At 40.1% G+C, this 25,592-nt stretch overlaps 2 protein-coding genes across 4 annotated transcripts in view; one reads left to right on the top strand and one right to left on the bottom strand.

The window, feature by feature from the left end:
* Window positions 1–25,592, bottom strand: part of B3GALNT1 (beta-1,3-N-acetylgalactosaminyltransferase 1 (Globoside blood group)) — a 646,348-nt gene that overhangs the window by 491,581 nt on the left and 129,175 nt on the right. For 2 of the 3 annotated variants that reach the window (XM_082394180.1, XM_082394181.1), the window contains one exon: window positions 18,213–18,738. The exons of the other annotated variant lie outside the window; for it this stretch is intronic. The gene's annotated coding sequence lies outside the window, so the exon portion shown is untranslated. Of the gene's footprint in view, window positions 1–18,212; window positions 18,739–25,592 lie in introns of those variants that run through there. 3 annotated transcript variants of the gene reach the window in all.
* PPM1L (protein phosphatase, Mg2+/Mn2+ dependent 1L) overlaps window positions 1–25,592 on the top strand; it is a gene marked incomplete at its 5' end in the record, with an annotated part of 311,535 nt that overhangs the window by 208,418 nt on the left and 77,525 nt on the right. The gene's annotated exons all lie outside the window — the stretch shown is intronic.

Below are 25,592 nucleotides of genomic sequence, written 5' to 3'. Positions count from 1 at the left end.
ACTAGTGCTGAATGAGAACAGATTTGGATCTTGTCTACCACTGAGACCAGTTTAAAGTGCTAGTTGAGTTTTTTCTTGACATGCAGTGTTTGGGGAGACAGAGGCAAATTCTTAAAAATATCTTCAGAAGCTCTGAGAAGTCAGGCAACAACTACCTTTAAATCACCTGCTCCAGGCTCCGTTTGCCCTTGGTCATTCCTGCATGAGGTGACACATGAATGTCACTGTGAGTTGTGAAATCAAAACACTGCCTTCTCCTCCACTACCCATATATGAACATATGAATGCTTTTATTCCAAAAAAGAGGAGAAAATATCAGAAGTTATTACTATCTAACAGAAAACAATTTCATCATGATACAAAGGAATCAGGACAGAAAATTGGTAATAATATCTAATAACTTCAGATACAAACATCTTACACTAAGCCACTCATTTGCTTTAAACTGCTTAGCTTCTTTCCATGTTTTCCCAGCTTTACTTCCTTGCATTCTTAATTCAGCTCTCCGAGTTTTAGGAAGTAGTTAATTGTTAATTAGACAATATCCTGGTCTCTTGAGAGGTTAATTTGTCTTTAATGCTCATCCACTGATAAATCAGCCTGAGTGACTTAATGACAGTTACCACCATCTGTGGCTTCTAAACTTCTAAAAGCAGTTAATGAAAAAAAAATCCCTAGATGCTTGTCTAAAAGCATTGGCTCACGACCTTTTCTCCCTCCTTTCTCTTTCTCTCTCAGTATCCTCTCGCCCCCTTTAAATACATATATATCTTAATGCTTCACTCATTCACAATTCAACTCTCCAGCAACCTGACATACTTGAAATCCAGCAAAAAATGGGAAGAAAGCTAAAGCCACATGCAACCATACCATGTCACAGAGGCTATAGATTCTTACCTAGGATTTATATATTATTATTTTATATAGTTCTGACCAGTTAGGTTATATTTTCCAATGTGACATTTTCTTTTTAAAAATTCTTTTTCTGAATTTGAGTGTTACACTTTTATTGCAGAAATAAATAGAAATAAGTAGAAGGGTATAATAAGAGACTAATAATTATCTGTAATCCTACCATTGTAAACATTTTGGGTATATTTCCCTCACTCTAATCATTTTTGAGATTTGAGATTTTGAGCATTTTTTCATGTCTTGCAGTTTTATATCCTGCTTTTTTCACTTAACATTATTAGCTAAGCACTTCATTTTATTAAAACCTCTTCATGTGAAGGTAATTTTAATGGCTGCATAATATCTGTTCTTTGAAAGTACTACTCACTAAACATTTCTTATGTTGGACAATTATGGTTTTTGGTTTTGTTTTTGCTACTATGTGTAATGCTGCAATGAATATATACATTTGTCTGCATTTCATGTGACTCTAGGGAACAGACTTTAGAAAACGTGGGTTTAGAATTAGAATTAGAAGGTGAGGGAAGGGGATGATACTTAGAGCAGACAGAGCAGCAAGGTATAAGAGCAAAGAGCAAATCCATAGAAATCCATAAAAAGTAGTCATCGTATCCCCAGCATTGCACTACACTCTAAGTCAGATCAGCATTCACAGACTCTGTATTACAGACTTGACATCATTGATCTCCATAACGGTGGCCTTCATTCACAGAGAAACGGTTCAATAATGTTAATTATATTCTGTATATAAAAATAGGGATTGTATAAACCAGTTTATAAAGATTTTCATCCAAATGGTTTATTTTTAAGTTTGACTGTTAATAGGAATAAAGATGTTTTGTAATATAATTGAAAGAGGTCTTGGAGCCAGAAGACCCAGATTCTATTCCTAGCTCTGCTGCCAACCAGATATATGACCTTGAATGAGTCACCAAACCTCCCTAAAGCCTATTTCCCTATAAATAGAACGTATGAACAGGATCTCATCGATGTCTTCCATTTCTAAAAGTATGATTCTGGTATCTTGACAGTGGAAAACTCAGGTAGCCTTAGTTTCTGCAAGGTTGCACTTAGCTTCTTCTTGAATCTTCTGCTTTCTCTGTTGCTTTTCTCCTCTCTCCCCAGACAGCCCATGTAATTTGTTTATAATATCTGACTAAAAGAAGACCACCGCTTAGCTATCCTGGAATCTGCACATGAATTTGCCCAGGCATGCTTTTGTTGGTGGGATGGGCAGTGAGACTGTATGAGTGAAGCAAAACTAGATTTTGGAAGGAAAGGTTCTGAGCCATCGTTAATGGATTCTTGTTAAGATTGCTTAGATATTTTTATTAGCACTTACTAATGCTAAGCAAAATCTAGCATGAGGAGATATGGTTTGCATTTGATCCATTAATGTTTTTATTTGAATGGGAGCACAAGTTCATACACAATTCAATAGACTGGGTTTAGCAGAGAGAAATTTCCAAGGAAAACAGTTGCGTGACTTGAAGAGATCAAAATAGCATTTCACACTGTCTCAGAGAGCATCATGAACCTAAATATTTATAATTTGTCATAGTGGGCAAAAGTTGAAGGGTTGAAATAGCCCGAGAGGGAATCTTTTCTCTCATTATTTATTTTTATGCTTGTACATTATTCATATTTCTCTAAGCAGTCTCAAATCATTTATAATTTTTTCTTAAGTTTGGGCATAAATAATCTACACATTCCCTTGTTAAAGTAGTGTGATTTGTAATGCCTTGTGTTTGAGGGAATTGTGAGGAGAGTAGGCCCATTTATTTGACAGTGGTACTCTCTGTTGCACAATCAAGAACCCTAAGGCATGGGAAACGGAAGTAGAAAGCGTCTCCTTCTCCCTTTGGGAAGAGCTGGCTATGCCTGTAAGAGGGTGGACAGTCCAGCGGTGGTATCTTGCTTCGAGTCTCAGGACAGTTGCCTAAGTTGCTGCTTTGATCTCCTTCTCAGAGTTAAACCTAAGACCAGCAAAGGTTTTATTTGTTCTTACAGTTCACTAGAAACCCAGACAGCTTTCCAATGAGCACATGTTTCTACCACGTAGAAAGAACACTTACGAGTAGAAAGCAGACCAGACAGTGCAGATGAAGGAGAAAACTCAGCCAGCTGTTTATTGTGTTCATTTGGGCATCAGTTAAAGCTGGGGGCCTGCACATCCATTGACAGGTGTCAGGCAATCATGTAGGATTTTCCCAGAGGAGGTGAGGAAGGAGGAGTAGCATTAATTTGTTAGCCTTTGCTTGGTGATTGCCTGATGCAGCCTGACATTAGAAATGCATGAGAGCTGAGCCCAAGCAAAGCTACCTGTCATGAAGAGACACCAAGTACTGTACTGTACTTTTTGGAGAAATAGCTTTTTAAAAGGGTGGCAAATGTGCTGTAAGCAATTTAGGAAGTAGCTGGAGGGTTCCCTCTTACTGAGCTTATTTTATTCTTCTTAATATAGATGGTACCTAAAAGTTACACCTCTGATTTAATTGAGCCATTAGTGTCAGAGTAATCAGTGATCTCAAAAGGAAAACCATTTACTGTCATGGAGAAAAAAATTGAACACACATCGAGAAACCAAACCCAGGAAAGACACTGTAAATTATTTAGGGCCCTTTCAGGTTTTCTAAGAACATAAAAAATTCAGTAAAAGGCCTTTGCAGGACGTTCTTCACTCTAACAAACATAGTGAATTTCTCAGTCTGTTTCTCAAACAGGTCCTAAGGGAAGAGGTGGCTTTAGGTTTCCTTAATTTATATCTTCAATCAGGACCTTATTTCTGGGCTCAAAAGATGTTCTCACCAGAGGCTTTCTGTCAGGATTTGGAAGGAAGAGAAAAACAGGGAAACTTAAGAAAAACGTCATAAAGGGAAATTTAATATTGGTTGTGTAACCTCTGACAGCAACTTCTGAATTTCTGTAAAAAGTTAAATCTGTTTTATTTTTCCATTATGAGAGTAATTTAAATACGTTTTAGAACATTTTTAAAATATGGAAAAATAGAAAAGGGAAAGAGAATCTCTAATTCCACCACCAAAATATAACCACCATCTTTTAGTATATTTACTTCTAGTCATTTTCCTCTGCTGGGTTTTAATAATTTGTGCCCAATTTTATATCTTTTTTCTTTTCATTTAACACTGAAATATAATCATATTTCTCAATGCTCTTACAAGCTACTCAAAAGTAATTCGTAAGGACTGCACAGTATGTTACTGAATGGATATGCCACAGTTATTGTTCCCATAACCTTGTAACATTTTCAGCATGGCCCCTCTCGTTTATTCGTGTTTCATTTCTTGTCACCATATAGAATCCCTGAATTTGGAGGTCTGTTTCTTATCTGTGAAAAGATGAGAATGGTGGTATGATTAACAAAAACATAATGAAGACTTCCGTAATGCAGCCAATTATTAGTCATGTAGCAGTGGGAGCAGAGGACTAAAAGAGGTAGTGAAAATCCACTTATAAACTGATAACTTCTTTCTGGCCAGTAACACCAATCTTTTTAACCAAACTGATTTGAGTTTCAGTTATCATTCTTATATTTCCCCCTTTATATCATAGATTTAAAAAGTCAAAAGATAAAGGGGGGGGGGGAGTAGCAACTAAACAGAGTGACTCTGCCATCTACAAACTAGAAAAGTATCCACCACGGCTGTTTGAAGGCACCCAAATATGTGATTCACCAGCCCTGGAGTTGGTTTCTATGTCTGTGGCGAGACATTACGCCTCTCTTTGCTTGGTTTCGTCGACTGTAAAAAACGACATTGGATTAGATATTTTCCGAAGTCTTTCCCAGCTTTAACAAGGTGTGTGATTTTGTGCTCAGTTCATTTAACACTCATTGGTGCATTCAGTTATTTACTCTGTAAACACTGACCGAGTGCCTAGGAGCCAGGCACGGTGCCTGCCACTGGGAATGCCCAGATGCCCACGTGGCCCTTCACTCCAGGTGTGTGTACGCACATGCATACGTGCATGTGCAGGTCTGTGTGGGAGTGGGAGGACAGAGAGACAGTGGTAGAAACAGATAACTAGAGTGCAGTGGATTCAGAGGACAGTGAATGGGCAGAGGAGGAATGAATTAGGTTTGGGATTGAGAAAGAGTTCTTAAATAAATCAGAAAATCATAAGAGAACCCGTAAATCTTTTGAACTGTTTGTCTTGAATGTCAGTTGCATGTTTAAAGGCAGGTTTATTGTGAGTGATGCTTTTTTTCTTCTTTGCTCAGTAACTGTGGTGATGTGCCAGCGCCTTATACAGACCTATTCTTTTTTTTTTAATTTTTTAAATTGAAGCATAGTTGATTTACAATGTTGTATTAATTTCTGCTGTATAGCAAAATGATTGTTTTATATATATATGTATATATATTCTTTTTCATGTTCCTTTCCACTATGGTTTATTATGAGATACTGAATATACTTCCCTGTGCTATACAGTAGGACCTTATTGTTTATCTATTTTATATATAGTACTTTGTATCCGCTAATCGCAAACTCCTAACTTATCCCTCTCCCATCCTTCTCCTTTGGTAACCATAAGTTTGTTTTCTATGTCTGTGAGGCTGCTTCTGTTTTGTAAATAAGTTCATTTGTATCATATTTTAGATTCCACATATAAGTGATATCATATTATATTTATATGTCTTTGTCTGATTTACTTCACTTAGTATGATCATCTGTAGATCCATCCAAGTTGCTGCAAATGGCATTATTTCATTCTTTTTTTATGGCTGAGTAGTATTCCATTGTATATATATACACCACATCTTCTTTATCCATTCATCTGTCAATGGACGTTTAGGTTGCTTCCGTGTCTTGGATATTATACATAGTGCTGCTATGAACGTTGGGGTGCATGCACCTTTTCAAATTAGCTTTCTCTGGATATATGCGCAGGAGTGGGATTGATGGATCATATGGCAACTCTATCTTTATTTTTTTGAGGAACCTCCATACTGTTTTCCATAGTGGCTGCACCAATTTACATTCCCAGCAACAGTGTAGGAGGGTTCCCTTTTCTCCATACCCTCTCCAGCATTTATTATTTGTAGACTTTCAGTGATGGCCATTCTGACTGATGTGAGGTGGTACCTCACTGTAGTTTTGATTTGCATTTCTCTGATAATTAGTGGTGTTGAGCATCTTTTCATGTGTCTGTTGGCCATCTATACAAACCTATTCTTTTTTTTTATAAATTTATTTTTATTTATTATTTTTGGCTGTGTTGGGTCTTCGTTTCTGCACGCGGGCTTTCTCTAGTTGCGGCGAGCAGGAGCTACTCTTCGTTGCGGTGCGCGGGCTTCTCATTGCGGTGGCTTCTCTTGTTGCGGAGCAGGGGCTCTAGGCGCGTGGGCTTCAGTAGGCGTGGCTCGCAGGCTCTAGAGCGCAGGCTCAGTAGTTATGGGTCACGGGCTTAGTTGCTCCGCGGCATGTGGGATCTTCCCGGACCAGGTATTGAACCCGTGTCCCCTGCATTGGCAGGCGGATTCTTAACCACTGTGCCACCAGGGAAGCCCTACAAACCTATTCTTAACCTCTGCTGTAACATCACCTTCCACATTCTAAGTGTCGCTGTCCAACTAATTTTAGTTTATACATCAATTAGCTTATATTAATATGCTTATCAGCATCACCTGTTTTCTTATGAGATCTCTCCCGCCGCAGAAAAAGGAAATGATAATGCAGGCTGAATTTTGTAAAAGTGATATGATGGGGAGTTATTTTTTTAAAAATCACATTTTCCAACTTCAAGTTATCTTTTTAATAGAAGGCCTCATATGCACTCTGAGAATAAATTGATCCAAGTTTTGCAGTGTGCAAATAAAATTTTAAATTGTAAAGAACTTTGCTGAGAATACTGGAAACTGCTGGCTAACACTGAGGTTTAGACTAAGGAGTGCTGCCTCTGGTGATTAAAACATTTGACTGGAGCTGTGTTTATCTTTCTAATCAAGTTGTCATTGTTTGCCACAAGGGAAGTAATGTTACTACCTGCTCTAAAGTAGTATTTGATTACAAGGCCTGGAGAAAATGTGTACACTTCAAAGAAAATAATTGTACCAGGTGGTCACAATTTAGACTGCATCGGCCAGCCAGAGACAGGATGCCGCTGCCATCTGTATCTCTTCCTTTCTGTACTATGGGAATTTTGTAACCAAGTTTCCATAGATCTTGTTGGAATGCTTGTAATAAATCTTAATGAGATCCAAGTTAATGGTAAGACCTTCAGTCTGTAGGGAAAAATCGGATAGTTTTTGAAGTGCCAGAATTTCTAATGTACTGTGACTGTCCATTTGTAGTGGTGAGATGTAAGCAAAATGCAGCCTCTGGCTGACTTTCAGACTCGGAAGATCTGTAATCATAGGCAGCTGGACTGCTGTTTAATGTCATTTTGCAAGAAGGTGAAATTCAATCTTCCTCGAGCTACTAGGTATTCCAGTCTCATCTGGTAAATTGCCTCCTGAAAGGCATTGTTTTTAAGCCACCTTCTATTGCCCAGAGGAATTCTCTTTGTGTTTCTTTCTTTACTTAATGTCCTTGTCCCAAGGCTGTGTGGCTTAGGCTATTTCTGATGCTGTTTTGATGGAGTTTCTGCAGTATATACTCTAAAGAGGCACCTGAATGTGCTCTTGTAGTTCTGTAATCAGTCCAAGGGAACTGTAAATCAGCTACGTAGAAATCACTAGGACAAACACTGTTCATTCAACACAAACATTTACTGTGTGCCGGGTTCTGGCTAGGTGCTGAGAGTCTAAGAAATGGGGAAGGACAGTCAAGTCAGAGGTCTTTTCCCTTTGAATTTATTGCTAATCTTGACTACTGTCTCTATAAATCCGTTCTCTAAGAGGTGCTTCAAAATGACACCTTAGCTGGCTTCTTCCTTACCTGAGCCAGGGCCTTCCATTCCTCTGATCTCAGTTCTTCTCATTCAAGGAGGCAACACAAATTACACGTTTGTTATTTATATCCTACTTGCTTCCTGAAAGTTCGATTTGCTATACATACAGTAATAATGTTAAAATAGAAACAGAAAATCAAAGCCAAAACGGTGGAAGGAAACAAGTGCACTAACCATAAAGAACAGACAAAATGAAACAGTTATTCATTGGAGACAACTTCTAATACTAAAGTTGATGGAGACTTTTTCACAAGGTACCTTGTACTTTGGACATTGAGCAACATTATCTCAGCTTGAGTTTCCCAAAAGCAGAGGCTGAAACAAAAGGCTTGAGTGCAGGCAGTTAATCTAGGAATGCAGCTGAAGGAGTAGGAGTGAGGGGCCTTGGGAGTGAACCAGGAAGGAGGGAAAAGAGAAACAAGGGGAAGCTGCCATGAGGACACAGAATGGAGCTGGCCCCCCCTGAGGGTGACTGCTGCTTAACCCGACTAAGGGAGCTTGCGAGTAGCATCCCAGAACCGTCGCCAGGAGGTGAAGGGGGAGGCATTTAGCAGCTAGTCCCATCCCCTCGTTTGTCAACGGTAGCTCCACAGACATTAACTTCCCCGCACTTACGTATGCCTGAGTGCTGAGTGGGTTCTGGGGGCATTCCACACCTTGGCATCAGGGAAGCTCCAGGGAAGGGAGCAAGTGATAAAGGGTTCAGGCCAAGGTGTGCCCGGTGAATTGGAGGTGTTTGATGTCTTGTCGTGGAAAGAATTCAGTGAGAGACAAAGTGATAGGTAAGAAGTGGATTTATTTAGAGAGAAACGCACTGCACAGACAGAGCGTGGGCCATCTCAGAAGGCGAGAGGGCCCCGAAATATGACGTGGCTAGTTTTTTATGGGCTGGGTAATTTCATAGGTTAATGAGTGGGAGGATTATTCCAAGTATTTCAGGGAAGGGGTAGAGATTTCCAGAAAATGGGCCACCACCCACTTTTTGGCCTTTTATGGCTAGCCTCAGAACTGTCATGGCACTGGTGGTGTGTCATTTAGCTAATGTATTACATGAGTATATAATGAGGCTCAAGGTCTACTGGAAATTGAATCTTCTGCTATCTTGGATGTAGTTGGTTCTAACCAATTTTTGTAATGTCCTATGGCTGTGTCATTCTTTTAAAGGTTGTGCCCTGCCCCCTTCCCTCTTGTTTCAAAGGCTGCTTCTGGCTGAGCTGGTCCCCGTACCAGTGGCTGGGACTGAGAGAGTATGAAATGCTATGCAGGAGATTTGTCATACAAGCACAACAAATGAAATCTTAAAACAACTTTATAGGAAATACATGTGAGTTCATCTTATAGTCATTTCGTGTGTGACAACCATCTATAAAAGCATGATTATTCATGTTTTTCAAAGCTCCTGTATAGCATGTGGCAATGCAGAGTGTTCAAAAGCATTTAGAGAAAAATCTTACATGTAGTAGAAGATGTATGTAAGAAAAGGAGAGGGTGCTTTGTTTGATTTGACAGTTGGCAGCTTTCCAGCTCAAACCAAAATAATTAACTAATCCTCATTTTTATAACTAATGAATTCAAGTACCTAGGCCCTTCAACCTGAGTGGCACAGTAAAATTCAGCTTTTCATATGTGTAAAAAATAATTATCTTCCATAGATAACGTACAGCAGTCGTTAGTCTGGAGAGGAGAAGCTGGGAAAGGAGACTTGCTTTTTCGCTGAACCTTCATATTGTATTGTTTGAATTTTTAACTTTGTCCATGTATTGTCTAATTTTAAAAATTTATGAAAAATAAATAAAAATAAACAAAGCCTTCCTAGTACATTTCTTCTTATCTTCAGTACTGGAAATGGAATAGAATAAGGCACAAAGCCAGTCTTCTTGTTTTCAGTAAAGCTTTTTACCTCTAAGTTATGTATATCCAAGGAATAAGTCAAGAAAGGAACTCAGCGACAAGGCCAGCCATCATGGAACTGCAATGGCAAGGTCAGAGAAGGTCAGCTGTGAGACCAACTCAGTACTGTGCCAGTGAGCGTCTGGGTTCTTGGTAGTCTTCATGCCCTGAGACAGAACTGATCCCAGAGTCCAGGGAGGGGGCTGACCTTATTGCAGGGAAAAAAAAAGTTCATCTGAAAGAGAACAAGATTCATGGGCAGCAAGCTGTTGGGAATTCAGCAGATTCTGATCTCACTTCCTGTTAGTTGCCTCTGCTTCACCCTGAGCTTGGTCTTCCTGTGGCTGACAAGTTACCTGACTTGCTGCTTTAATTGGCCTTTTACTCAGATCCTCTTTTTCCTTAGCTACAGCCAAACCTCTACTGATTTTTTTTTTTTTTTTTTGGCAGGGAAGTGTAGTACAGTGGAAAGAGCCCAGTCTTGAAGCCAGACTGGCTCCATGATAATTCCTTATGCTATACCTTATGGGGCTTTTTATGAGGATTAAAGATAACATATGGAAAATGATGGACATTTGGTGGACACTCTAACAACGATAGCCTCTCTCTTATTTGTTGTTACTTGGCGTATACTCAGCTTGGTAAATAGGTGTATTTTTCCAATTGCTTTCATGGTAGAGAGGATTAACTATCATGCACTTTGCATAGATCACCTTCTTTTTTACCCAGGACATAACAGAAACCAGCAAAATTCTGACCCCATCAACCTCCTTTACATTTCTTGCCCTGACCTGGATAAAAAAGCAGTTCCTTGAGTTTAGTGTATTTGTAGTATGTTTTTATATGTTTATTTGTTTTTACTTTTTCTAATGCTGTATGTTAGTTATCTCTTGATACATAACCAATTAGTTAGTAGCTCAAAACAATAAATGTTTATTATCTCATACAGCTTCTGAGTGTCCAGAATGATGGTTGGTTTTCTCGTGAGGTTGCAGTCAAGTTGTCAGCTAGTCTTTAAAGACGGGCTGGAAGTGTGACGTCCAAGCTTACTCATGTGGCTTTTGGCCGGAGGCTTCAGTTCCTTTCCACATGGGCTTCTCCACAGCCTGTTTGCTACCTACCTGGCTTCCCTCGGTGTAAGTGACCTAAGAGAGAGAGCCCAGGAGAACCCAAGATGGAAGCTGCAGTCTTTTATAAACTGATACCGAAAGTGAGATACCATAATTTCTGCCATATACTATATTTTTTTTCTTTTTTTTTTTTTTTGGCTGCGTCGGGTCTTGGTTGCTGCTCGTAGGCTTTCTCTAGTTGTGGCGAGCGGGGGCTACTCTTCGTTGCAGTGCGCGGGCTTCTCACTGCGGTGGCTTCTCTTGTTGTGGAGCACGGGCTCTAGGCGCGTGGGCTTCAGTAATTGCAGCATGCGGGCTCAATAGTTGCGGCATGCGGGCCCTAGAGTATGTGGGCTTCAGTAGTTGGGGCACGTGGGCTCAGTAGTTGAGGCGCGTGGGCTCTAGGGTGCAGGCCCAGTAGTTGTGGTGCACAGGCCTAGTTGCTCCATGACAGGTGGGGTCTTCCCGGACCAGGGATCGACCTGTGTCCCCTGCATTGGCAGGTGAATTCTTAACCACTGCGCCACCAGGGAAGTCCCTCTGCCATATACTATTGGTTACACAGACCAACACTAATTCATTGTGGGAGGGGTCTACACAAAAGTATGAACGCCAGGAGGTGGTGATCTTGGGGACATCTTGGAGGCTCGCTACCACAGTCTGCATTGTAAACATACCTACTTTGACTCTGCCAGCTCCTCTATCTCCTCTCTCTAGTATCATCATCTTTTCCTCTGATTTCCTAATCACTACCTACGTCCTGCTTCCCTAAATCCAAAGCTGGAATGTTGAGTCCTGCACTCAGTACCAAGTAGCCTTAGGGTATTTACACCCAGCATCCTTTCCCACACCTGCAGCTTCATTTCATTTGACCAGAGGCAGTGCCCTCAATGTATCAGTTATTAAATGTTTTGAATATCATTTCTGACTTCTCTAACTCATGAGAATATTTCCTTCTAGAGCATCTTAACACAGTGTCCAGTGTTATAGTCTGTTCAGGCTGCTATAACATAATATAGACAGTCCCCAACTTACGATGGTTCGGCCTACGATTTTTCGACTTTATGATCGTGCAAAAGTGATACATATTCAGAAGAAACTGTACTTTGAATTTTGAGTTTTGCTCGTTTCCCAGGCTAGAGGTACGCAGTAGGATTCTCTCTCATGATGCTGGGCAGGGGCAGCGAGCCACGCCGCCCAGTCAGCCACACGATCACGAGGGTGAACAACCGATTCTGACAACCATTATGTTTTTCACTTTCAGTACAGTAGTCAATCAATTACATAAGAGATTCAGCACTTTATTATAAAATAGGCTTTGTGTTAGATGATTTTGCCAACTGTAGGTAATGCAAGTGTTCTGAGCACATTTAGGGTAGGCTAGGCTAAGCTATGATGTTCAGGAGATGTATTCAATGCATTTTCGATTTTTCAATTTACGAGGGTGATTTATCAGGATGTAACTCCATCGTAAGTCAAGGAATATCTGTACCATAAACTAGGTGGTTTATAAACAACAGAAATTTATTTCACATGGTTTTTAAAGGCTGAAAGGCCAAGATCAGGGTGCCTTCATGGTCGGGTGAGGGCCCTCTTCTGACTTCCTGTGTGCTCACGTGGTGGAAGGGCTCTGGAGCTTTCTCAGGCCTCTTTTATAAGAGTACTAATCCATTTATGAGGGCTCTGCCCTCATGACCTTATCACCCCCCTCAAAGCCCCATCTCTTAATACCATCATATGGGGCATTAGGATTTCAACATGAGAATTTGTGGGGGGCACAGACATTCAGACCATAGCACTCAGTACCTCAACAGTTGTGAAACTGCAGTTTAGTTTTCACAGCAGTATCCTGAATACTTCAAAATTCAGGTGTTTCCCTCTAGATGGTAATAGTTTCTCTCTCCATCTCTGTCTCCTTCTCTCTCTCATCCTTCTACAATCCCTCACTCCCCACCCCTCATCTTATTTTTCTCTTTGTTTCTTTCATTTAACTGGCTATGTTCTAAAATTTATTACATTTTTAATTTTTATATTTATTAAAAATTTTGATGACTTGTTCTGTTAGTTTTTAAAATGGACGGGTAGAATAACTGGATAAATTGTTTTTATATTTAACTCAGCTGTTATCTTCAGTAAAAAAAAGTTTCCTGTTCTTTCTTTATTGCTTCTTGGTTGTCTCTTCTATTGTGTAGGAAAAAAGTAAAGAAGTGAAAATGAAGAAGTCACTGAAGATCTTGTCCGTCTCTTCCACTTTTTTTTTTTTTTAATTAATTAATTAATTTATTTTTTTGGCTGTCTTGGGTCTTCGTTTCTGTGAGAGGGCTTTCTCCAGTTGTGGCAAGTGGGGGCCACTCCTCATCGCGGTGCACGGGCCTCTCACTATCGCGGCCTCTCTTGTTGCGGAGCACAGGCTCCAGATGCGCAGGCCCAGCAGTTGTGGCCCACGGGCCCAGTTGCTCCGCGGCATGTGGGATCCTCCCAGACCAGGGCTCGAACCCGTGTCCCCTGCATTGGCAGGCAGATTCTCAACCACTGCGCCACCAGGGAAGCCCTCTTCCACTTTTTACAATGCCATAATTTCCCTTATTTGTGGTCTTCTGCTTTTCTACCAAATCCCATCTCAAATTCTTTGTTCTTAAAGAAAACAGCAGTGAACAAGTGAGTCTCTCATTGTGTCAGCATTTGTGGAAGAAAAAAGTGGATAGAACTAACAAGTAACTATCCCCTCATTTCCTAGGGACTGTTTCTTTGTGGCTAGATTTGTTAAAAATGTTTTGAGAAAAACATTATTGTTGAGAAAACTCATATGTTTTTAACCTACCAGTCTTCAGATAGCTTTCTGATCTACAGGAAAATCAATCTGAGATTAAGGAACTAGGAAAAATGAAAATGCCGTTACAGAATTAGAGATGCATTTGATTTTTGCACTCAAGGTTCAGCTTTTGAAAAGTATTGGCCCATATAAATAGAAAGAAATAAACAGCCAAATTTGCCTACTAGTCTGAAGACCTGCATGTGTTTTAAAATCATACCTGAAAGTGTTATGGGCCTGGTGTAATTGCATTTGCAAATAAAATGTAGGAAGCTCAGAGTACAATTAGGTGGGTTAATTTTCCCTTTCTGTTGTAATGTCAGTAACTTCAAACCTCTTTGGTTGACTGTTCTTCCTTGTAAACCTTCCCCTGTAGGGGAAATTAGTATTTCAGAGCCACCAAAGAAAATGAGCTTGTCTAAAAATAGTTGCCTGTTGACAAGACTTTAGCAGATTTGTTTTTTTCTGGTAATACGAAAGCTTTACAAAATGGAATGAGGTCAAATACGACAGATATAGTCAAATCCACTTCTAATCTGTAAATCCCTGCAGTTGTGCTAATTTTTAAATGGATATTTTGAAGTTTTACTGAATTTATGACATTCTCAGCATTTCCCCGTATCTCTGAGCATTTGGGGGTGCTCGGTTGCATTCTGTGCTTTGTCGATCAGTGCCCTGTTTGCTGGTACCCACCGGGTCCTGCTTACTAAAGCCTTAAACGAGGTTCTTTTTTTTGATATCTTCTTTTTTATTTCTTTTTATTTTTATTTTTTATACAGCAGGTTCTTATTAGTTATCCATTTTATACATACTAGTGTATACATGTCAATCCCAATCTCCCAATTCATCACATCACCACCACCCCCCTCGCCGCTTTTCCCCCTTGGTGAGGTTCTCTTTTGCTCTGCTTTTATTTGTCAGGAATTGTTTTCTACCAGCCCCAGATAATCAAATCAGTTTACTATAATACTCTTTACAGCTGTGGTTCTCAACTGGGGGCGATTTCCAACCTGCCTCTACCTCTTCCCCCCAACGTTTGGCAATGTCTAGCGGCCTTTTTTTGTTGTCCCAACTGAGGAAGGGGAGTGGGAGTGAGGGCTAGTGTTATCTAGTAGGTAGAAGTCTAGGATGCTGCTAAACATGCTCACAGGCCAGCCCCTTGCAGTGAAGAATTATCTGGCCCAAAATGTTGATAGTGCTGAGGTGGAGAAACTTAGAGCAATAGTTCTCAATTTTTGTAGCATATAGAATCACCTTGGGGGGCTTCTGTCCAGACTCACCCAGACCAATTAAATCAGAGTATCTGAGCAGTAAGGCCCAAGCCTCGGTGTCTTTTAAATCTTCCCGGGTGATCCAAGTACACAGCCAAGGTTGAGAACCGCTACCTTAGAGCAAACATTTTTAGAGGGCGAGACTAGCTTAGGCATCAACCCAGATGCTTTCCTTACTAAAGTACCTGAAAGGGCATCATTGAAATGTGCTTTGACGTATTGGGCAATGTCCCATTATAGTATGATAGTGAGGTTCAAATGAATTTTTAACAATGTTTTATATTCTCTAAACCCAGTACTTATAACTTGAGGGACTCTCATTATCATATTGGAAGTTTGTTTCCCTTGGCTCTTTCTATCCTTCTAGTAAGTGGAGATTGCAAGTATTTACTGGTAGCTTTAATGGATAAAGTTCTCTCAGATAACATTTGGGGCATGTTTGGAACATTGTTGATTTGTTTCCCTTGAAGTTTTCGCATGTATCTTTTTTTACTGGATGAACAAGTTTCATCATTTGTATCTACCCGAATGGATGTGCTGTGTAAAGTATAGGATATGAAGTATCCTCTCTAAGAATATTTTATATGAATTTTTGCCCTTGCCTTCCATTCTTCACCATTTTCTCCCACCAAAAACTAAATCTTAAAATGCATGGACAGCCACCCTAAATAAATAAATATTCTCCAAATATTATTAACGTAGAGCTTTTTATTTTATTTCAGATGCCTGTGTTGATGATGCAGGTTTTCAGGAAACCCCCAAAACCGTAAATGCCTTTCAAGGCTTTTGACAGTCAGGGTAAATTGAACAATTCTCAGTGATGTATTATATAGTAAAAACCATTCCATTTATAAAAACCAGCACACACCTGCCTAGTAAACAGTAAAACTGTCCTCTTCCACATTTGTCTCAAAACCTTAGTGGAAATCAGGTTGTGGAACTCTGGAAAACACCCAGCTTCTTTGAAGAAACAGAGTGTGGTGTTACTCATGGAGAGCCTTCTGATATTTGGGTCACTAACCCGCTCTGCCGCCTGTGCTCCCAGCGTCTGTCGGTGGATGCTGGGGGGTAATCAGAAGGAATGGGAGGGAGGAAGGGGGTGGTGGTGACTGCAGAGCCCAGAGGTTGCTCGTGTTCTAGAGGTCAGTCATGTATCTCAGGCAGGACGGGGACAAGCCCAGGTTTTCTGGGGACTGAGGTTTACACAATTTGCAGAATCGTCTTTAGGAAAAAAAGAATAAACATTAGGTGTAAAATGAAGATTTATTTAGCATGAGAAAAGAAACCACAACAAATTATAAATTTAAAGAGCTAACAAATACCCAAATATCAGAGAACCTAGAAAAATAACAAAATATAAAATGGGGCCAATAAACAATGGTACCTACAGTATAGGATTGCTGTTAAGATTAAATGACATAATACGTGTGTAATGCAGCATGCAGGGGTTACATGCATGGGATTTTAAAAAATTTATTATTATTATTTTACTTTTGGCTAAGGGACGGAGAAGTGGATCTTTTTTTTTTTTTAATGGCTTCCTAATATATGGGATGGATGTGCACCTGAGGACAAAGGAGAGGTGGTGATACTGTCATGCCAGGGATGCTGTCTCAGTTACCACCTAGCATGTACCAGAATTTAAGACAAGTTTCTCAGTATCACAAAGCATGGAGTAATAGCGAGGCTTCACTAGGGAAGGAAAGAACTTCTAAGGCCAATATTAGCAAGAGACGGTCTAGGTTCGCCATACTCCAGCACTCCACAGAGAGGTATGCCCGTGGCCAGGGCTCTCTACTGGACACATCATGGTGTCTATATAATGTAGAGAAACCATATCTTCACACCCTACATTACTTTCCTTTTTCTATAAGCAAGTGTGAGAGCATTCTTCTCAGTGATGGAACACATTAACTTCTCAGACTATATAGATTTAGATGCCAGCTTTTTACAGTTGTTAGCTGGGAATACCCGCTTCCCAGACCCTGAAGCCCTTGGGCCACAGGAAGTTGTAGCCCCTCAGTCTAGAGGAGGAAATTCCAGATACCATGGAAAGCTGAGTTTGGGTCATCCCTCCCGCTGGGAGATTCCTTAGTCCTTAATTAGCTCATCATCCAAGCAGTTAAAGTCAGCCCTCAGTGTCACTTTTGGACAGTGCTGTTCCTTCAATCACAGATATCGTCTGTTCTCTGCTTAACTCCTAGTCTAGATCTGAGCCCTAGATCTTAGCCCTAGTCTAGATCTGAAATTAATGGGAACAGGGATTAATCTGAAATTAATGGGAACAGGGATTTGGGTAAGAAATTTAAAGGAATTTAAAGTCCCCATTGTGGGAGACTCTGGGCATACTTAGTGCTGCTGTAGGACCGAGGGGTCAAGGTACAGTAGAGGACCAATTTCACACCACTGCTTGGGAACGCCCTGACACCCATTAGGTTCCTCGAGAATGGGCGGCTTTGGTTGCATCGGGAGATGGCACCTTTGTCGTGGACAATTTGTGATGGACATACCCTTACAGCATGTTGGATTATAAGGAAGAAATCTGTTTAAATTATCTCAAGAAAAAAGGTTTATTAGAAGAACAGAATCTTTTGGAATTTAAGGAAGAGCTGAATAGTCATATAACCAGGGCAGCTCTAGAAACCCTCATAGGATTATATGGATCTTCATTATGGGGCACTGTCATTCACGCGATTAGTTGTTTCAGTTACTACTGCTTTGTAATATACCACCCCAAACTCTCTGGCAAAAAAAGAACAAGCATTTTCTTATGCTCATGGATTCTAGGGGTCAAGGTATAAGGGGAATGGCCTATTTTTGCCACCTGATGTGTGGGCCTCAGCTGGGAGACTCAAATGGCTGGGGCTGGGGAAGCCACTTCCAACATAGCTTCTTCACGCATACTTTTGGCACCTTGGTAACAACTGCTAAAAGGTTGGGCTTCCCTTGGGACTGTTGGCCTGAGTGCCTACACATGGGCTCATTAATACGGGGGCCAAAAGATAGACTTTTTATTAGGCAGTGCAGCGTTTTGAGAGGGAGTGTCCTAGGAGGGAAGGTCCAAGAAATAATCATTCCAAAAGATCCGGGTAGAAGTTGCATGCCTTTTTTGTTTGTTTGTTTGTTTTAAGGGGAAATCATTTTATTTGAATGAACAAGATAAGTCAAAATGCATATTGAGTATTGTGTACATATTTAATAATGTGTACCAAAATAGATAATTCTTAATAAATTATAGCAATTTATGCTTATGCAAAATTGAAAAATATATTTCTATTTTCTTAATGAAGGACATTGTGATAAGTAATATTTCCTCCTCTGTGTCTCAACCATCTTGTTTTTTTTTTTTTTTTCAACATCCTTACTGGAGTATGATTGCTTTACGGTGGTGCGTGCCTTACTTACCTAGCCTGGGAGTCACTTCTGCCAAATTCTCTTGGTCGAAGCAGTCAAAGTCCTGCCCAGGCTCCCGTGGAAGGAACAGAGACTCCATCTCTTTGGGGGGAGGAGTATCAAAGCATTTGTGGCCATTTTAAAAAATTGTTACACTGGACCACCATCTTGACTTTGTTTCTTGGTTTAGATTCTTGACCTAGGGAAACTGATTGGCTCAGCTCATTATATAGATCAATTCCTCTGGTCCTGTCAGCTGTGGCAAACAGTGCAGGCTTTCATATTTAGTAGAACTTCTCTTCCTTGGCTCTGGAATAGGCAAGTTATCTAAAAAGAGCTTGTGGTTGAGGAAGAAATAATGGGATCTCTAATGTAGACACTGCCAAGAATGGCAACCATATTACCGCCTTCCATAAGCACTCTGGTGAATAGGGGGAACCTGGGCAAGAGAGAAGAAATAGGGAAAACACTGTAGGGTGAATGAAGCCCATGGAACACACAGGTTCTATCAAGAGCATGGCATTTGAGTTATTTATGTTTATATGACATCACAAGAAAGTGAGGTCTGGAAGCATTCAGGTTAAGCGGTAAGTGGAAGATAGGAGGAGATCAACCTTGTTCTTGAAATGAGAACAGATTCTACCTTGAGCAAAATCAAAAACAATAGAACCACTTCACAGCTGCTGTAGATTTCCGACTTTTAGAAGCAGATGTTAAATATCAGATTTTCTTGGCTTTTATCAATAATTAGCAACACTGAATGAAATATCTTTCCTCTGAGATTCTCAAGCTGCTTAAACTGATCAGTTAAGTTTAGCTGAGCATCCTGGGGTAGTAAGCAAAGGGAAACGTGGTTCTTATTTTGGTGTGTATGCTATAAGAGCAGGCACTAAAAAAGAAAAGAATGTTTTCTAATCTTCCTTTCTGCGTGGGAGAACAAACTTGGGAGGTTAAGTAACTTTTTTCAGGATCTCAGAACAATTGAGTAGAATAGAATAGCCAGTCTTTAACTACCAAAACTTTACTGGGAGCCAACATTTAAGCACTACTAACCTGCTTCATATAGAATTTATAGTGGTAGTGCAGTTAGCCAAAGATGTCTGTACGATTCTTTATGCTTGAGAAGAGGCTAGGGAATGTCTGTGACTTTGTAAACTAGTTCTGTGGATCTCATGAGCAGCAGATTTTAAGGGTAATCAGACCTTTACTAGAAAAAGATATTTGCTGTGGAAAGGGAGAAGGCATGATTCTTTTGTAGAATGTATTGATTGAAGTGAATGTTGTACTCACTGGTTTTTTTTTTTTGAGGGTTACTTTCTGAAGAGTTTGAAAAAGTATATCTTATTTTTTTTAGTACAGCAGGTTTTCATTAGTTATCTATTTTGTACATATTAGTGTATATATGTCAATCCCAATCTGTACTCACTTCTTATGTCAAGGGAAAGAAAGGAGAAAATAGACTGAAACAAAATGAACAATTCCTTAGGAAAATCTGACATCTGAAGAGTATAAGGACTTCAGTGTCTCATGTTGAAGTCAGCTTTTCCTAACAATATTTCTTAATCTGTTTACTTACCTGTCCGGTTTTCCTTTTTTTTTCTTTAATATTTATTACACCAAGTCCTGTAAAATCAACATGATGATTACCCTGTAATAAGTTCCTCTGCAGTGGGAAGTCTTAGAGAGAAACAATTTGAGTATTTCTTTCCACTCTGTTAATACCTAAAACAGTAATTCTTACCCTTACAAACCAGCACTTTCTTTTTATAACAAATACTTTTTAGCACTCTATTTACCATCCTGAAATGAAATCCATAGATAATATAATCTACCTACATGCATAATGTTTTAAAAGTTCAGTGAAATGCCCTAATACAAAGGGAAAAACAAAGGAAAAGTAATGTATAGTAAAATTGCATGTATTTCATGTATTTCAATATATAAATATTCAGGCCACAATACATTAAAAGTCATAATGGAGTTGTCAGATGCCTGCGCTTAATGCTGGCAATACCTCCATAAGTACAGCAGCTACAGATGCAGGCTGACAGTTGAATTATTTTGACAACTCAAATACAGTGAATGGTGCTGTTGTTGGTGAAGTGATTTTCCAAGATGGGACTAACTCGTCATAAAGTTTGAAGCAAAACAGAGTGCAAGTTCCTCTTAATTTGCACAGTAGTTGCATTCCTGGAAAATTCAGTGTATAATAAAGCCATTCCAAAGACACTTTTTGTTTATACATAAAACAGAAGGTCTAGGCTCATGTGATTATAAACAGGTTTTTCACCTCTGTTATTGGAAAGCCGCGTGGGATGTGGGAAAGTGTTTTGCAGGACTGTGTATCATGTTGCAGAAGCTCTAGTGTCCCTGACCCTTGCATCTGTGTGTGTGTGTGTGTGTGTGTGTGTGTGTGTGTGTGTGTAACCCACAGTCATTGTGACAACCAAAAATGCTCCCCTAAATATTCAAAATGCCCCCATTCAGAGCCAGTGCTCTAGATAATCTGGAACAAAGGTGAAGAATTAAGTTTAGGTGAGAGATGAGCCTTCCTGAGTACATTTTGAATGTTTCTGATTCATTTTCTTTGGTTTTGAGATGTTGAGAGCCACTGTTCCATTTTCAAATATTGGAACCTTCAGACCATAAGATCTTCTCAGGAAAAAAGAAAGGTGGTGTGATGGTTTAGATACAGTGCATTAAATTTATAGCTTTCACAAAACCATTTGAGTTTCATTAGAATCCCTAGGATTTGGTTAGGCAAAGAAGACGCCCAATTGCAGATACTGGTTCAAGCCTAATCACCATTTTAAGGAACCCAGAAAATGGGGTCAGTTATATCTTGGGCAATTGTGTAACTATTTTATGAAATTAAGTATATATATAATATATATACATTTTACATACATTTTATTTACATTTTATATTACATTTTATATATATATATATATAAGTCTTTCTAGGAGTTATCGAGATCCACTGTGTGTCTATTAGAATCTCCTGAAGGTCACACTGTCTCATTTTCTGTGGAATTCTTGGAACCTGGGCATTAACTGTAGTCCCAAGAGCTATGGCCTATGGGAAAGACCCACAAGAGGAACCTGAAACCATTTATATACTAATGAGAACCCAAAGTGCTTAACTAGAAAGTGACCAGTCTAATTTCTAAAATGTATACCATTCATCTCATTATGCTGCAGTCAGTATAAACATTTATACGTATGTATATGTACATGCATTTATAGTAAATTTATGAAGATAGTGCCATCTCTGGGTTCCCCTGGGTAATATAATAACCAATAATGACAACAATTATTGACCACTTCTATGTGCTAGACACTGTTCCAAGCACTTCACATGTTCAATTCTCTCAACAGCCCTAAGAGATAAGTATTATTATTTTACATGGGGAATTTTTACATAGGGAAACTGAGGCAAAAAGTGGTTAAGTAACTTGCCTAAGGTTCTGTAACTAGTAAGTAGCAAAGCCAGAATTTGAATCCAGGCAGTCTGTGTTTCTGGAACCCAAGCTCTTAACCATTATACTATACATGTTTAAGAAATAACAAGACTGACGATATGGGTTGGGTTGGCAATTCATAATACACAAAGAGGCACCTCTTTTTTATTATTATTTATTTGTTGTTTTTTTAATTTTTGGCCACACCGTGTGGCATGAGAGATCTTATTAGTTCCCCGACCAGGGATTGAACCCATGCCCCCTGCATTGGGAACACAGAGTCTTAACCACTGGACCGCCAGGGAAATCCCAAGGAGGCACCTATTTACTACATCCTGCTCTCAAGTCTGATCAAGCTAAATGTTTGGAGGTGATAATGGTTGAGAAAACTGTTACAGCTTTATTCCTTAAGTGTCTACAGGGAACTCCCAGTGTTAATTTCAGTGTAACCAGAAGCACATGAACAGCACTGTCTGTAAAACTGGGAAAATGGCAAATGTCACCTTCATTCAATTCATCAAAATTGGGGCCCAGGACTCTCCAACCTACAGAAATTCAATTCTGACTCATTTAAGCAAAGAAAAAAAAAAAATGGAATGTGGAATTTATTGGTTCCATAAGTGAAAAAGTCCAGGGGATACACTTGATTTATAAATGGTTTGATTGAAGTCTCAAATGATATCAAAGCTCTTATCTCTCCCTCTCTGAGCTCTGCTTCTCTTTGCATGTTAACCTTATTCTTGTCCCTTGCAAATAGTTTCCTCCTTGGAGCCACAAAGAATACTCACAGCTTGTGATTCCAGAGTTAGAAGGAGCCTCTCTTTTCTGTTATCCGCGGGGGAGACTTTGGCCATTGTGGGTCACATGCTCATCTTTGAAACCAAGAGCTGTGCCAAGGAGAAAGAACTCTGATTGGCCAGCCTGAGTCATGTGCTCACCTACCTCGGCCCTCCGTGGGAGGGTAGGCAGACACCGTGGACCTCATGGCTTAGAAGACAGGTGGCGCCCCAGGGGAAAGCAGCGCTGCACAGGTTAAAACCACAGGTGACTGCTTCCAGGACATAAGCTAAGCCAGAACCTGACTGCTACTACTTCTGTATTTCCAGGCCGTTTCGTCTCCAACTTGGAACTGAATTGTTGACCCAGGTACAGTGTTCACTTTTGTCATGACGAGGTTTTTTTTTTTTTCCTTTGTTTTGTTTTATACATGAGGATATAGAATTATAAACAGTGCCTGGCATAGGGTAGTTGTTAGCTGATATTATTCTATGCTTAAAAGTAAAAATGATATTTCTGGTGTTGCCTCAATAATGAATGTCGAGCAAAAAACTTACTATAGAGTATTCCGGTCTCAGGTGATGCCTAGCAACAGTATCCCAAGGCTTGTCAGCAATTAGATGAATTAGGGAGCAGGGTTTCCTAATCTCTGTTACTCTAGAGTTTGATAAATTATCTGATCCGCTACAGCAGAGTTGGGTATGGGAAAAGGAAGTCGGATAAGAAAATATGGGAGCTGAACTACAACCTTTCATACTAAAGAGGGTTAGCATAGTGGAGAAAAAGTTGCCTCTTGCCTGCCGCAGGTCTGCCAGTTGGAAAGTATTGTTCTGGTAATGATTCTAAAGCATCATTGGCAGTCTGCCTGCCTTGGGTGGCTGGGGGAGCTTTGTAAAACTATAGCTCACGGACCTCAACCCTGGAGACCTATTTGGTAAATGGGGAGGGGCCCAGATTCCCAGGATAAGTGATGTGCAGCTAGACATGAGAACTACAATAATCAACCTCTGTGATTTATAGAGGAGCAGATGCCATAGTAAGAACACAGAGCAGCAGTTCAGGCACACCCAAGCCATAAAAACAACCTTCAGATGGTATCTCCAGACATAGAGGGTTCACACCTGTCCCTCGTTTCGAAGACAGAGCCATTTTGGACTCTTTTATTAGCTCATTTTTCTCCCATCAGGGACTGACATGCAAAGACTGCTTTTTTCTGCCCCATACCAATCCCCCCTGCATTTCCCCCTTTTTCTTTCATAGTTCAGTTAATTTCACTTTGAACATTTTCTTTCTCATGCATATGAGCAAATTCATCCTGACACCTTTTCTGGTCTCTTTTGCAAATCTTACTCATGATTGGTTTTGGAGGGAAAATATTCTGTTTATTCATGAATAAAAGTAACCTTAAATATATTGATAAATTTTATTCATTCATTCAAAAAATAGTTATCTGGCACTTAGTATGTGCCAGGCATAGTTCTAGGTTCTAGAAATTCAACAGTGAGCAAGCCAGACAAGTTCCCTACCCTCATGGAGCTTACAGTGTAGTGAAGGAGACAACATGATGATGAACTGATAGCACACAGAATGTAGGTAGGTGCTGTGTAGAAAAATAAAGCGGGACAGAGCACCAGAGCTTGGTGGGTGGGACCCAGGAGAGGCCGAGGGGAGCAGGCAAGGAAAGCTCCTGAACATAGGCCTGATGCGCTGAAGTGAAGCCCTTCTCAGACCTGCAGGAAGAGCACTCCAAGCCCAGTGACCAGCAAATGCAAGGACCCTGAAGCAAGAGTAAGTTTGGTCTGTTCAAGAAATGACAGAATGAGCAAGGCAGAGGATGGTAGGATGTAAGTTTGCAGGGATGAGGAAAGTCGTGAGGCTTATTTCAGATACTATTTAGTGGTGGTATAAGGTGAAAAACAAAGGTTGACAGTTGGGTTGGGGCAGATACAGTTTGTCATTTCCTCCATAGGACCAGTTTTGGTGAGAACAAAAACCTCTTTGAAGTGGTTTAAGGGGAAATTGTGGAAGGTGAGAAAGTAGAAATTTTAAGTAAAGATGAGTTTTTCTTTCAATGTGCCATAGGGATGAGCAAAGAGATGTGCCAGTAGCTAGAGGGTTAGGTATTTAGGTAGAGATTTTTTCTGAAGATGATAGAAATAACAACATACTGATATGCTAATGAGTGACCCTCTAGAACGGGAGAAATTGGCGATGCAGGAGAGAGAATAATAATTGCAAGATGAGAACGCTTGAGTAGGTGAGAGAGATGGGAACAGGGAGGAAGGCAGACAAGGGTTTTTTGGTTCTGTGGGTTAATAAATTGATTGTGGGAGAATATCTTCATTTTCTCTGATTGCATCTCTTTTAGTAAAATAGGTGAGGTCATGAGTTGAGAGTGAGAATAAGGAAAGTGGTTTTGGAAATTTAAGAAAAGAGGGAAATATATGAAATAGTCCACTCAGAGACTGAGACTGAATTAACTAGGAGAATATAGTAAAAATTCAGCGATGAGTGTCCTGAGATTTATGATCATAAATTCAAGGTGAGACAGCCAGGAAGATTGCATTTATACAGTATACACATGAAGTCAAAAGAGGGTTGGATTTTACCAGATTTGGAGATTTTCCAGGCAAGGCAACAGAGGGAAGAACAAGGGAAGAATTTCTGTGTTGGGCAGGGTAAGAGGGATATGAGGACTTAAGCGGGAGTGAGGGACACTGAAAAAGTGATGGAGTTAATGGATCAGAACTTTGGTGGGCTGAAGAAATTTTGGGAGTCCAAGTGCCAGTGAGAATGATCTAGAAAGTTAGGAGGTGGTGGTTGGAGAAAAAGATGCTTCAAGTCAAGATTTCTGAAGTGGTTCGAGGTTCACTACGTGGCAGGGCTTCAAATGGATGCTCTATGTGGATGGTGACAATGGCAGTGGCAGAGAAGGTGATAGAAGGAGAAGTGCTCATCCTCATGTCCACCAGGAGGACAGTAGTAAATGATCGCAACATACAGCAGGGGGTCGGATAGTCTACCTGCAGGTGCTTCCAAGGAGCTGGATGTTTGCA

Source organism: Balaenoptera borealis (assembly GCF_965194805.1).
Source record: "Balaenoptera borealis genome assembly, chromosome: 5".
NCBI lineage: Eukaryota > Metazoa > Chordata > Mammalia > Artiodactyla > Balaenopteridae > Balaenoptera > Balaenoptera borealis.
Note: the sequence above shows the minus strand (reverse complement) of the source record. Positions and strands in the feature narration are given on the sequence as shown.